This window comes from Pongo pygmaeus, chromosome 5, assembly GCF_028885625.2.
Source record: "Pongo pygmaeus isolate AG05252 chromosome 5, NHGRI_mPonPyg2-v2.0_pri, whole genome shotgun sequence".
NCBI lineage: Eukaryota > Metazoa > Chordata > Mammalia > Primates > Hominidae > Pongo > Pongo pygmaeus.
Window position 1 is genome coordinate 138052509 of NC_072378.2, and position 13785 is coordinate 138066293.

Sequence of the window (13785 nt, forward strand, 5' to 3'; positions counted from 1 at the left end):
AAACACCCAATTCTAAGTTAAGGTGATTCTTCATCTAATTTGGCCTAAGATTGAATTAGCCTGTTTAAGAAATTAAAGCAAGCTCTTGACTCATATTCAGCTTGGGATCAGTTAAAGCTCCTAGATCTTTTTCACGAGAATGCCTGCATAGTCAGACTTCCCCAAACCTGTACTTGAACAGCAAGTTCTTTATTTTTATGGGTGATGTAAATGTGGAAAGTCTCAGCATAGATAATTGTCAGCACATGAAATTTCGGCAACTGAATAGACAAATTAGATACCATGAACCAGTGAGTCAACAACTAACTATATTTGTTAAGCTGGTAAAACATTCTGACTTCTTGAGGTGTCTAATCTAGGCTTGCCTACTCTTTTAGGGGATCTTTTAAAACTGTTTCTATGCTGGTATATAATCTCAAATTCTTCCTACTGTTATTTTATTAAGTATCTCATTTTATTTTGATTTTCTACATGGTTCAGCCTGGTTGTTTTTATTAAAGCCAAGATAACTTCAATTGCTCAACAACGAGGTGAACTTGAACTGCTGAGCATGATCAGTCTCATCAAGTTGGCAAATGCTTATTGAGGGTCTATCTATCACATGCTGTGCTTGATGCAGTGGGAAATATGAAAGTATGGAATCGTGGCTTTAAATCATGTGCAATCTACTTGAGGGCTCTGGGAGTATAACTCTCAATGCAATCAGTCTGTGATGAGTTAAGTGAATGGAGGGCACAGTAAGCACTTACAGGAATCGAAAAGATACCATCTCTTGTAGTGATGTGATCAGGGAAGTTTTTATAGAAATAGTAAAAGTTTGAAGGATGTTCAGAAAATGACAAGGCCTTTTTGTTTTGTTTTGTTTTTTTTACTTTCTCTTTCCATTATCAACCAGGGGAGATTAATTCAAGAAATAGAGGTGTGTCTTAAGAACTCCAAAAGGAGAAAGACAGCCAGACCTCAGGAAGCAATCATAACAAGGCTTGGAAAACCCCAAGCCCTTTCTTTCAATATCTCCCTCTGCCTCCCTTGAGCCACCTGCTTTAGTCTGTCTCTCCCTGTACACAGATTTTTTTTTTCTACTTCTTTGGTTCATGGGGATAGAATTTTCATGTCATAATTTCAGCTACCTGCGGAGAGTGAACTTCACTTAAAATTTCTTTGTGAGGACAGTTGAAACTGTTAGCTCAGGCTAATCTAAAAGACGCAATTTAGAAACGACTGTCAAAAGAAAAATAACTTAAGATTTTCAGTTCATCACTCAATGTTCATCCTGAAGATTTCTCAAAGACTGCTACCTACCTCCCTGTTTTTCTTTGACTTTTTTTTTGTAGCAAGGTTTTGAGACATTGCTACAGCAGCATAACATAGTAGGTGAAGTATCCATTGATAAATTATATTTTATCTGCTTCCATCTGTTAGCAGATAACTTCCCCACTAAAAGGATATGGTTCTATAGAGCAATGGCATATGCAGACAGTGATCTGTTATTCCACTATTCTCTTAAGCTATCAATCAGACTGATGAGCCAAATTTATGCTTCTAGTCTGTATTTGTGGTTATAACCATGTAACATTTGCTTTAGATTGTTTGTAGGGAAAGTCAAAGTAGGATGGTTTGTTGGAGGTAAGATGGCCTAAGAAATAAATCAAAGCATTTCAATTATGATGTATAAGAAAATTTAGAGTTGGTTTGTACAAACTCGTATCCAATCAAGGTCCAAGCATTATATTTGATGGTTAAGCCTTTTAAATCTCTTTGATTACAGAGCAGCTCACCACTCCCCTTCCTCCCAACCCACCCTTATTACACCATGGGTTTATTGAAGATACTAAGTCACTAAAGGTCTTACGGATGGTAGTGACTTGATAAAATAAGTGTTTAAGAAGGAATATTGTGGCCAAAGTGATGAGTGCATTGGAAGAAACATAAAACTAAAGATTGGGAGAGTACATGTAGGAAATAATTGCTGTATTCTGGGCAAGCAATGATGGTAATCTGAACTAGGTAATTAGAGCAGGAAATGGAGGGAGGAACTCATCTTAGTTTCAATCCAAGAGATAGTTCCGAACTCCAAAGAGCGTTACAGAAGAATTATCTAAGATCCATAGTTATCTAACAAGTGAGAGTAATATTAAATAAGCTGTACTCAAATGTTTGAGCAATGTAATTAAGTAGTGATCTCTCCAACCCAAGAAGTGTTCAAGAAAAAAACTGGATGACCAGCCACGGGCAATTATGTAACCTTAAGGCAAGAATCTCTTGTTTCCTCCTCTTCTTCAACAAATGATTGTCCAACATGTAATTGAAGAGTAAGAGGAAACACAGCTTTGTAAGGCAGTCCATTTTTTGGCTGAGCATCTATAATTATGAAAACTATAAGTAGCTCAAAACCTATCTAGTTGGTCCTGGTCTTCTTTCTAAGACTATATATAAACAGCTCCATTTCTTACCATTTTCTCTTCTCCACGCCAAACGATTTAAGTTCCTGTAACTGTTTCTAATTTCCCATCCTCCTTCCGTTTTTCTGGCCGTGCTCCCAACTGTCACTGTCCTTTTTGGAGTGTGCACCCAGAACTGAACACCCTTTGTGAGGTACAGTCCAACCTGAGTGCAATAGAGAGGCTGTTCACTCTGCTGTTCCAGACATTTCATTAATGCAGCCAAAAGTTACAGTTAAGGTTTTAGGAGTTCCTTCATGCTCTTGACTCGTTTTGAGTAAAAAAAGAAAATTCCCAGAGTTATTCTGTTTATATGCTACTGTTTTGATATGTATACATGTGAAGCTCACCTTGAAATCTAACCAGAAAACTTCATGTTAACCATAATACATGTTTCTTTGTTGGATTCAGGTTATTGTTCAAGTTCCTTTTGAACCCTATATCAGACATCCAGCATTGCAGTCACTGTTCTCTCAGTCTTATATTTTCTGGAGCATTGATTAGACAGCCAGCTCAGTCTATATTCATTAAAACAGAAAGTTTAAATAGGGTCAGACTATGATGGAAAACTCCTGCAGATCCCTCTGCTGGATGACATGGCTTCATGAGCAGCACTTCCTTAGATATGGTCCCTTACCAGTTACAAATGAACTTAGTCGATTTATTACATTCTATCCCCAAATATTCTTCTCATGTCCAAGGATATAGAAGACTTAATCTTGTCTGCCTGCAGCCTTCCACTGGTCTACCTAAAGAAGACCTCTACAGACAAAGGAGACGAGCCCAGCATGGCTTGTTTGCAGTGAATCTAAGCAGGTTCCTCATCTGTTCTGGAATACGTGTGTCGAGCTTGCCAGACTGTGGTTTGTAGACTTTATCTTCCTCCCCTTTTGAAAATCAAGGTAGCATATGCCAAATTCTACCTTTTTGGGGCCTGTGCCATTCTTCACTGTCACAGATTAATGCAGCCTTGTGACCTTTCTGGCAAATTCTCAGGAAGCTCATTAGTTTAGGCCAAGAGATTTAAACTCAAGGGAGCTGAGTTTTAAGAATCTTTACCAGAGTTGGATCAAACATGGCAGGTCTAAAGATTACTTTCATTGATGAAGGCAATGGAAGCAAACTAGGAGTAGAAGAGTATAGTTTTCTCCCTGTCTCCCATTGATGTTACACCACCAGCCTTTGGAGGAGGTCTTTGCCTTCTTCGTTCTTTCTTTTTTGTAATGGAGTGTTAAATAGCTCAGACGATTTATTTACTACTGTACTGAAAGTGAAAAACAGAGTGGCTGTATTGGTACTCCAAGTATGGTTTCTATTGAATGCATATTGCTTTTGCACCATAGCAAAGTAAAAGAAAAATCACATCAAACCACAGTCAGGGACCATCTGTATAACCTTAGCTATTCATAGTTTTCTTGGGAATATATTTTTTAAACTTTTATTTTAGGTTTAAGGGTAAAAGCGCAGGTTTGTTACATAGATAAACTTGTGTCATGGGGGTTTGTTGTACAGATTATTTCATCACCCAGGTATTAAGTGTAGTACACTTTAGTTCTACTTCCTGCTTTGAACATACACCAAATCCCCTCACTTTTCACTTCAGCACTTTTCACTTCAGCACTTTTCACAAGCCTTTGTTCCTACAACTTCAGCATTCCAGGTCCTGGATGTAACCTCACATGCATATTACTCCTTAATTATGAGCTTTTCTACCTTTCCTGTGTGCCTTTCTAAAATCTGAACTGAATTCCTTGAGAGCCGTATGAGCATCTTTGCCGACCACTTCAGCTTTACTCAGGCTGGGTTATTTGGAGAAATCATTAGTTACCCAAACATTTCAAATGCTCTCTATTTTATAGTTGAAATCATGGACTTACATCTAGCTTTAACTGAATTCTTTCTGAAATGTCTCCCCAGGTCTAGTTTAAATGTCTGACACTCCTCAGAAGACAGAGTCTTTTTTCTCAAGGAAGTCATGTGGTAATGGAAGAGGCCTGGACTCTTGAGTCGGGGCTTTGCTCTAAACCTGCACCTGCTAAAACTAGCTGAGTGACCTAAGGCCAGTTACTTAATGTCTCTGAGGCTAGGTGGAGATACTGATGCATTCCCTCACAGAGTCATTGAGATGAATAAATACAATGGTATGTTTTAACTGCTGTGGGTGACATCTGATATGTGGTAGGGGCTCAGGAAGTGTTTGTACCCTTCCTCTTTGACTTTCCTTTTCCCTTCAGTTCACCAACCTGCTTTCACTTGTTTTTCGTAATTTATCCAGGACAAAATCTCCTCTCATGAGTTTTTGCTTCTTTTGGGAGTGTCAGCATCTAGCCAGGTAAGTTAAAAACTTATCAGTCTTTCAGTGTGACTGAATTAAACTCTGTCAGCATATGAGAAATCCCCCATCATTGCCACATCATGCCTCTCTGCTGCTTCTGCAATCTAGGTCAAGACTTCAGTCATATCCTCCATCTGGTCAGATGTTGATCTCTATTAACTCTAAAAATTATTTAGAAAATACTTAGAACATTTTCAGCCTTTTACAGTTAGCTGTTCTTATGTTTAGCTTCTTATTCCAAAACACAGTAATCTTTTTTTTTCTTTTTTTTTTTTTTTCTTTTTCTTTTATTATTATTATTATTATTATTATTATACTTTAGGTTTTATGGTACATGTGCGCAATGTGCAGGTAAGTTACATATGTATACATGTGCCATGCTGGTGCGCTGCACCCACCAACTCGTCATCTAGCATTAGGTATATCTCCCAATGCTATCCCTCCCCCCTCCCCCCACCCCACAACAGTCCCCAAAGTGAAAACACAGTAATCTTTTACATCCCAAGATGATTTTTCTCATCTTGGAGAGATGAGAAAATATGGAGAGTCCAAAACAGTGTTTTGGCCTCTCCATGAAACTTTTCTATTCAGATTCCCTACAGTTGTATGTACTTCTGCAGCTATGTTACCATTCCAAGAAAGTACAATGCAGACTCCAATTTGATGATGGATTCAGAAATAAGTTTTCAAACTTTCAAATCTAAATATGATGGGTGTATACATTCTCTGATTCCAAAATAACACTATTTGGTCTGTTTTCACAATTTGAATTCTATTCCTGTTGGAATACCTGGCTCACAAGCCAGAGTGCCTTCTCCATCTTGATTCTCTCTTCATTCTCTCCTCTTTGAGTCAGTTTGCAGTTTTATTCCAGAATGAACCTCCTGAGTTGTCTGGGAGTATCAACAAAGGCATATTGTAACATAATACATTCCCAGTTTTATTTGGCAGCACCAGCCCTGAGACAGGCCTTCATTTGTGATGGTCAGAAAGCCTACAAAACAAGGAAATATTTATATGTGCAAAATTTGGAAGGTAGAGGGAGGCAAGTTGCATCAGTGAGAGATCAAAGGTCAATGCTGGATGGGATGTTTTGTTCCCAGCCTCCATCGGTTGAACTTAGGTGGAAACAGATCAAAGGCTCATGGGAAATGGGCATGGAACTCCCCACTGTCTGATGCCAAGTGGTGACCAGAACAGATGGGAGCAGAATGATAAGCACAGCATCCCACATCAATGGATACTTATTTGGAAGTAACTGAAGTGGAAAGGTCAGGATAAAATGTCAGCATCTCTGTGTGGGTGAAAATATGTCTGAGAAACTAACTTCGCTCCAAGAAATATGAAGGCAAAGGGGAATGCCTTGGAATCAAAGAGAAGACACTTTCAGTGCCTTTATCCCAGCTGAATGTACTCTCAGACTCCCTAAACCTGATTAAAGTTTTCTCTTACCCTTAGTATGCAATCCTTGCTTTACCCTTGTTGCTATTGGGTCAAAAAGTTGGAGAAGTTGCTGCTAGTGAAATGTTTATGGAAGAAAATGTTTTGGTAATGAAAATAACAGGAAACAATTTTCCCGTCTTGATATTTTTAGGATACTTAGAAAAACTTCAGGAAAGTCATTTTGAGCTGGTCACTAGATGTTCATTATTTCCTCCTCATTTAGTTTGATGTTACTCATGAATTCACTAACATTTATTGAGTATTTGCATTGAGTCAGGTTCAAGAGAGGTTTATGGTCAGCCACATATACCCCAGGGGCACTAAATTGGGAAGGTTAGTGATTTATGGAAGCAATGACTCAGGAAAGCAAAGTCTAAGATAAATTGATAGTATTAACACGAATATTAATACCAACACAGGAGTGCCCTAAAGAGCAGAAGGGGGTGGGAGGTTGGATGAAGACTAGAAAGCTGCACAGCTTCGCAGCTCTAGGCCTTATTCTCCATTGTATAGGAACCCTTATAGTTTCTGTTTGCTATGCTGTGCCCTTTGAAAGAAAACTGCAACCTTCCCTAATCATGATATGATGCACCCAGGTTTTCCAATGTTAGCAATGGAGTAAGAATCCTGTGTCCAGAGGGGCAGATGGATCTTGCACCTCTGACTTGCTCCACTTTCTTAGGAATTTTATTATTTTTTTCTCACTGTTGCCACCATGATGCCTCAGGCAGCACTGCTCTTTACATCTTTGTCTACATGGAAAACAGGACTTAATGCCTTAATGCCTTCCTAGAACAGTGCTTACAGAAGTAATGAAAGCTAGAAATGTCATAAATATAAATAATGTGATTTACAAGATGCGTTTACCATCTAGGACTCCAGGCCTCTTCCCATCTCATCTTGTGGTTTTTTCCCATGAGACTGACATTATCTCACCTCCCAGATCCCATGTTTCCTACACTTATACCCAAGGGATCATATCCCTGGAAGAAATGCAAGTTCAACTTTTCTGCACAAGGTCACCAAGGGTGTGGTTACTCTTTTGTGTCAACTTGACTGGGGATGCCCAGATAGCTAGTAAAACATTATTTTGGGGTGTGTCTGTGAGGGTGTTTTCAGAAGATATCAGCATTTTAATCAGTAGACTGAATAAAGAACATCCATCCTCACCAGTGTAGGCACTCATTATCCAATGTGTTAAGAGCCCAAGTAAAACAAAAAAAGTGGAGGAAGGGAGAATCTGTTCTCTGTTTCCCCTGAGCCATCATCTTCTCCTGCTTTTGGACATTGAAGCTCCTGCTTCTCAGGCCTTCAGATTTGAACTAAATAATACCACTGGCTTTCCTGATTCTCTAGTTTGCAGACGGCAGATTGTGGGACTTCTCAGCTTCCTTAATGTTGTGATCCAATTCTCATAATAAATCCTATTGGTTCTGTTTCTCTACAGAACCCTAAGCCCCTCAATTGATTCCCAGACTTGAGCCAGTTTAAAGATCCAGAATGCTCGAGCGAAGGGGAGGTAGGGTCCCCTCAAGGAAGAACCCCAGTACACTACCAAAAATGTATAGTATTAATCATCCTCCCAGTCTTCCCCAAAGAGACCTATGGTTTTTTTTGTTGTTGTTGTTTGTTTTGTTTTTGTTTTTTGAGATGGAGTCTCACTCTGTCGCCAGGCTGGAGTGCAGTGGTGTGATCTCAGCTCATGGCAACCTCCGCCTCCTGGGTTCAAGCTATTCTCCTGCCTCAGCCTCCTGAGTTGCTGGGACTACAGGTGTGTGCCACCACACCTAGCTAATTTTTGTATTTTTAGTAGAGACGAGGAAGACCTATGGATTTTTACCATTATAAATGTGCACTGGAGAAAGGAAAATAATCAGACATTTTAGGGACTACAGAACACTGGGAGCAAGGTCCTGCCATCATCCACAGATAACTACTCTCCTTTTAAGAGACAGTTTTTGGCCTGCTCCTGGGCCTTGTGCAAATGGAATGCAGAACTACAGACTCTCTCTATGGTATCCCTAAAAGACAGTGGTGAAGGGAAATCCTCCCAGTGGGCAAAACTTCAGACAGTACACCTGGTTATGACTTTGCAGGAGAAGAAGAAATGGCCACATGTGAGATTACGTACTAATTCATGGGCGGTAACAGATGGTTTGGTTGGAGGATCAGGGACTTAGAAGAAACATGATTGGAAAATTGGTGACAAATGAAATTTGGAGATGTATATACATAGATTACTTTGAATGTGCAAAAAATATAAAAATATTTGTGTCCCATACAAATGCTCACCAAAGGGTGACCTCAGTGGGGAGGATTTTAATAATTACACAGCTAGGATGACTGTTCTGTGGATATCAGTCAGCCCTATTGCCAGCCACCTCATGCTTGCCCAATGGGCACATGTACAAAGTGGCCCCGATGGCAGGGATGGAGATTATGCATGGGTTCAGCAACATCAGCTTCCACTCAGCAAGACAAACCAGGCTACGGCCACTGCTGAGAGCCCACTGTACCAGCAACAGAGATTGATACTGATCCCCTGCTATGGCACCATTCCCTGGGGCAATCAGCCAGCTACCTGGTGGCAGGTTGACTAGATTGGACAGCTCCTATCGTGGAAGGGGCAATGTTTTGACTTTACTTATTCTGGATATGAATTTGCCTTCCTTACATGCAATGCTTCTGCCAAAACTACCATTCATGGACTCACGGAATGCTTTATCCTCTGTCATAGTATTCCACACAGCATTGCTTCTCACCAAGAACTCACTTCACAGCTAAAGAAGTGCAGCAATGGGCCCATGCTCGTGGAATTCACTAATCCTACCATATCCTTCATCATCCTGAAGCCGCAACCTTGACAGGAAGATAAAATGGCTTTTTAAATTCTCAGTTACAGCACCAGCTGGGTGGCAATACCTTGCAGGCTGCGGCACAGTTCTCTAGAATGCTCTAAATCAGCATCCAATATATGGCACTCTTTCTTCCGTAGCCAGGATTCACAGGTCCAGGATTAAAGGGGTGGAAATTGGAGTGGCACTACTTACCATTACCCCCAGTGACACATTAGTAAAATTTTTGCTTCCTATTCCCATGACTTCATGCTCTACTGGCCAAAAGGTCTTAGTTCCAGTGGGAGGAATGTTACCACCAGTAGACATAACAATGACTCCATTGAACTGAAAGTTAAGTTAAGACTGCCACTAGGCCACTTTGGGCTCCTTATACCTGGGTCAACAGGCCAAGGAGGGAGTTACAGTGTTGGCTGCATGACTGATCTGATTACTAAGGGGAAATTGGACTACTGGTCAACAGTAGTTGAGTATTGGAGGTAAGAAATAGTATGTTCGAAATACAAGAGATCCCTTAGAGTGTCTCTTAGTATTACCACGTCCTGTGATTAAAGTCATTGGAAAACTACAACAACTTAATCCAGGCAGAACTACTATTAGCTCAGATGCTTAAGGTATGAAGGTTTGGGTCACTCTGCCAGGTAAAAAACCATAACCAGTTGAGGTGCTTGCTGAAGGCAAAGGGCATACAGAATAGGTAGTAGAAGAAAGTAGTTATCAATACCAGCTACAATTATGTGACCAGTTATAGAAACAATAACTGTAATTTTTATTAGTTTTTATCCTTATATTGTTATAAATGCATTTGTGTGTCTACGAACATACACTTGGGAAATATCTAGGTTTTCCTCTCTCTCTTACTTCCTTATGATGTAACATAAAGTGTATTGACTTTATACCAGGTTTTAAGTATTATTAATATTAAATCAGTATTCAAGTTATAGGAAATCAGGAGAGTAAACTTTACTCAAGAGCTTTGCCTCTTCTTTTAGGGAAGGTATTTTTGGTCGTATACAGCATAGTTGTATCATGTTAGGCGGAATTATGACTCCATTGTCTTTATTTATAGATTAAGTACGTAAAAAGATGTGTGTGGGTGCCAGATTAGCAAGGGGTGGACTTGTGATGGTGAATTTTTCAGTTTGACTGGGCTAAGGGATGCTCAGATAGCTGGTAAAACATTTCTTCTGAATTTGTCTGGAGGGTGTTTTCAGATAAGATTAGTGTTTACATAGTAAACTGCATGACGAATATCTGCCCTCAACAATGTGGGCAGGCAACAGCCAATCTACTGAGGGCCTGAATAGAACAGAGGAAGAGAGAATCCATTTTTTCTGTATGAGCTGGGACAGCCATCCTTTCCTGCCATTAGACATTGGAGTTTCTGATTCTCCGACACTGGGGCTTGAACTGAATTATAGCACTGGCTTTCCTGGTTCTTCTGCTTGTAGACAGCGGTTCTTGGTAACATCTTGTTCTCTGTAATCACATGAGCTAATTCCCATAATTATTCTCCTGTTACATACATATATGTCTTATTGGTTCTCTTTCTCTTGAGATACTTGGTTAATACAAAGTGTTAGTGATTAAATTGGGCTTTGAAATTCAATAGACTGGATTTGAACTCTCACTGGCTCCATCACTCACTAGCTGATTCCCATAGTTTTTTCAGCTATAAAATGGGGCTAATAATTGGCTGGTTGTGAGGATTAAATGAGCTAACACAAGGAGAGCCTTTGGAGTAGGCCTGGCACATTTAACTGCTCAATACATCTTAGCTTCAAACTACACAACAATCATCATGTCAATGAATCCAATAAAGCCCTTGAGTTGCCCATGAGGCAACATCTAGGTCATTTTCTCACAGTTTGTTTTGTAGGAAATGTCATGACCTGTAAAATCTTTTGTAGCAAGGTTCTGCTTAAGTCAGAACCTTCCTTAAGCATTGAATGGGCATTTATCCTCTGTTAAAATAAACATGCTATGAACCTAAAACTGCTGTAGAAAATAAAATTTATTTAAAAAAGAAAAATAACACTGATGAATGGTGAAAGCAGAAATATCCTTTCTTTTTCCTAAATTGCTCAGTTAATTGTCTCAATCTTCGTATCGCATCAATGATTGGGTCCTGGCTAATCAGTATATCAAGTTTAAAATGAGAAAGTAATATGATGGAATGAAAAATAATTAATCTGGAAGTGAGCCTGGCCTCCTCCCTTTCTCCTGACTCCAATGAGAAGCACTGATTGCTAGAACCACTTTCCCTCCTGGAGAAGATGGGGTGTCTCTGCCTGGGAGAGTGGGTGGGTGGAGATGCATGGGAGAGTGTGGAATAGGCAGATTGTGGGGCTGGGAGAGAAGAGCCACCTGATGGTGGAAAGATTTGGTGCACTGAGAACAGAGGCACGCAGAGCATGTGAGAGGGGCATTTCAAAGGAAAGGGAATTGCTGTAAGAGCAGCTGTGGGTATGTATTTTGATCCCTTTCACAGTTTTATTGTTTTCTTTTTTAAAAAACCCCACTCAAATAAAGGATTAATGTAACTTTCAAAAATTTATTTTGGTCGTTGGTCTGTAATTCTGCAGCTCTGTCAGCATCTCAGAAAAGTACAAGGCCAACACAATTTGGCAAAGGATTCAGAAATACACTTTTGAACTTGAAAATCCAAATGTGATAGTCTACAGACTCCCCAGTCCCAAAATATCAGAGTCTATTGTGTTTTAAAATGTGCGTTCCATTCCTTTTGGAATGCCTTGCTCACAGGCCAGAGCGCCTGCCCCATTTCCAGTCCCTTTCCAGCATCTCCCCACAGTTCAGCTTCTGCCCTAGCATGAGCTCCTTTACTAAGACACAAATCTGGTTGCATTATTCACCTCCCTTTGCTACCCAGCGGCTTCCTCTCTCTAGCAGCATCCAGTTCATGCTTCTTAAATGATCGTGGCCCTCTACAGCCCCTCCTCCTAAATAAAACTCTCTACCCCATGGGAGCCCAGAACACTACAGCAGACCCCCAAACAAGCTCGCTGCTGTGCACACCCAAGCCTTCACACAGGCTGCTGCTTTGAAACACGCCGCCCACCCTTCCTGCCTACAGAATTTCTATGAGGACTCCCTTGAAAACCTCCTGGCTGCCTACCTGGCTGTCCCACCTCTGTCCAAAGAGAAGAAAGCATTTCCTTTACGGATCTCTCTGCCATGTGTAAATCCTGAATTTTGCTGTAAGCATTAATGTTTCTCCAGCAGGTCTGCAGTTCAAAGGACGTGAACTTATCCTTTGTTCATGCTAGACACTCAGTGGTGGAGAGTGGATTAAATGCATGAATGTGCTCATCAACTCTGGGTTGTTTCATTGTTTTTGTTTGCTTGCTTTTTAAGGAAACCTGGAGCATCTAATGACCATATTCCCATTGTTTTTAACCCAAAGAAGTTCAAAAGTAGCCCACAGGAACTTATTTTATTTTTCCTGTGATTTTTTTTTCCACTTTGAAAATCTATGTCTCTCATTAGCCGTTAAGTCTTTAGAGACATCTGAACACTTTCAATCTCATAATTGAAGACCATTTAATGCTATGAAGCCATATACCCACTGGGAAACCCTCTGGATTCATCCGAGCCATTCTGGAAGCCACAAAAATATTTTTCTATTTTTCACGGGAACCTATGGGTGCCTTGTACGTGGTAGACATTGACGAATATGGAACTGAACCAACATCTTGAAGACAATATAATGTAGCAGAGAAAGGAAAGCACCTGCCCGGGAAGAAACCTCAAACCTTGCGGAATGTAATGATCTACCTCTTCGCTGCTGTTCTTGGGCTACTGAGCACAGCTGGAGGAAAGCCTCCTAGTGAATTGGTTGTTCCTCCTATAATCTCTTGGGCTCGGGCATCATCACGCCCTCCCCCCTCCTGAATTTCTCTAAGGAGCTGTTTTTCGATTTTCCACTTTCTTCAAATCATCCATCCTCTACTTTCCTAAGAGAAAACAGAAGCCGTTTGATGAAAATTCTAGTAAATCTGCCACTAAAACTTTGAATATTTTTAAAGAATGCTTTCCATTACATACATTATAAAACCTAACTCAGCTAACTGAATTAGTAAGCTAATTTTATCAGCTCACATCTCAACAAGTGTTGAAGCAGGGCCTGTGAGTTTGGTTTTTCAGCAGCTCAATGATGTTGTCAAGGGCCCAGGGTTTTTTTCCATCTCTCCTCTGTACTATGTCAGCTTGTCGACAGGCTAGTTCCAGGCACTACATCCCCATGCAGCAACATTTAGTGGAAGAAAAATTGTTCCCAGAAACATTACCAAGCCCCATAGCAAATTTCTCTTCCTAGCTACTTGACCAGAACAACATCATACGCCCACCCCTAAATCAACCCCTGGCAAGAGGAATATTTCCATGTTTAGCTTCTTCTAGACTAAACCAAGCATCAGGTTCTCTTTCTTAAGAGGCTGGAAACTGAAAATTGGAGGATGGACTTACCCCCACATCCATCCCTCCTTTCCTAACAGTTTCACTCACTGCTCTTTCCCTGCACATGGTGCAAAGCTTGATTAATATGCGTTGAGTCAATAAGTGAAGCTTGGCTCCTTGTCTTGGCCCTGCCACTAACCAGCCATGTTAAAATAGTGAAAGAACTTCTTGGACCTCTGTTTCCTCTTCTGCAAAAGGAGGGATTTAGTATAGCTTAAGGCCAACTATTACTGGC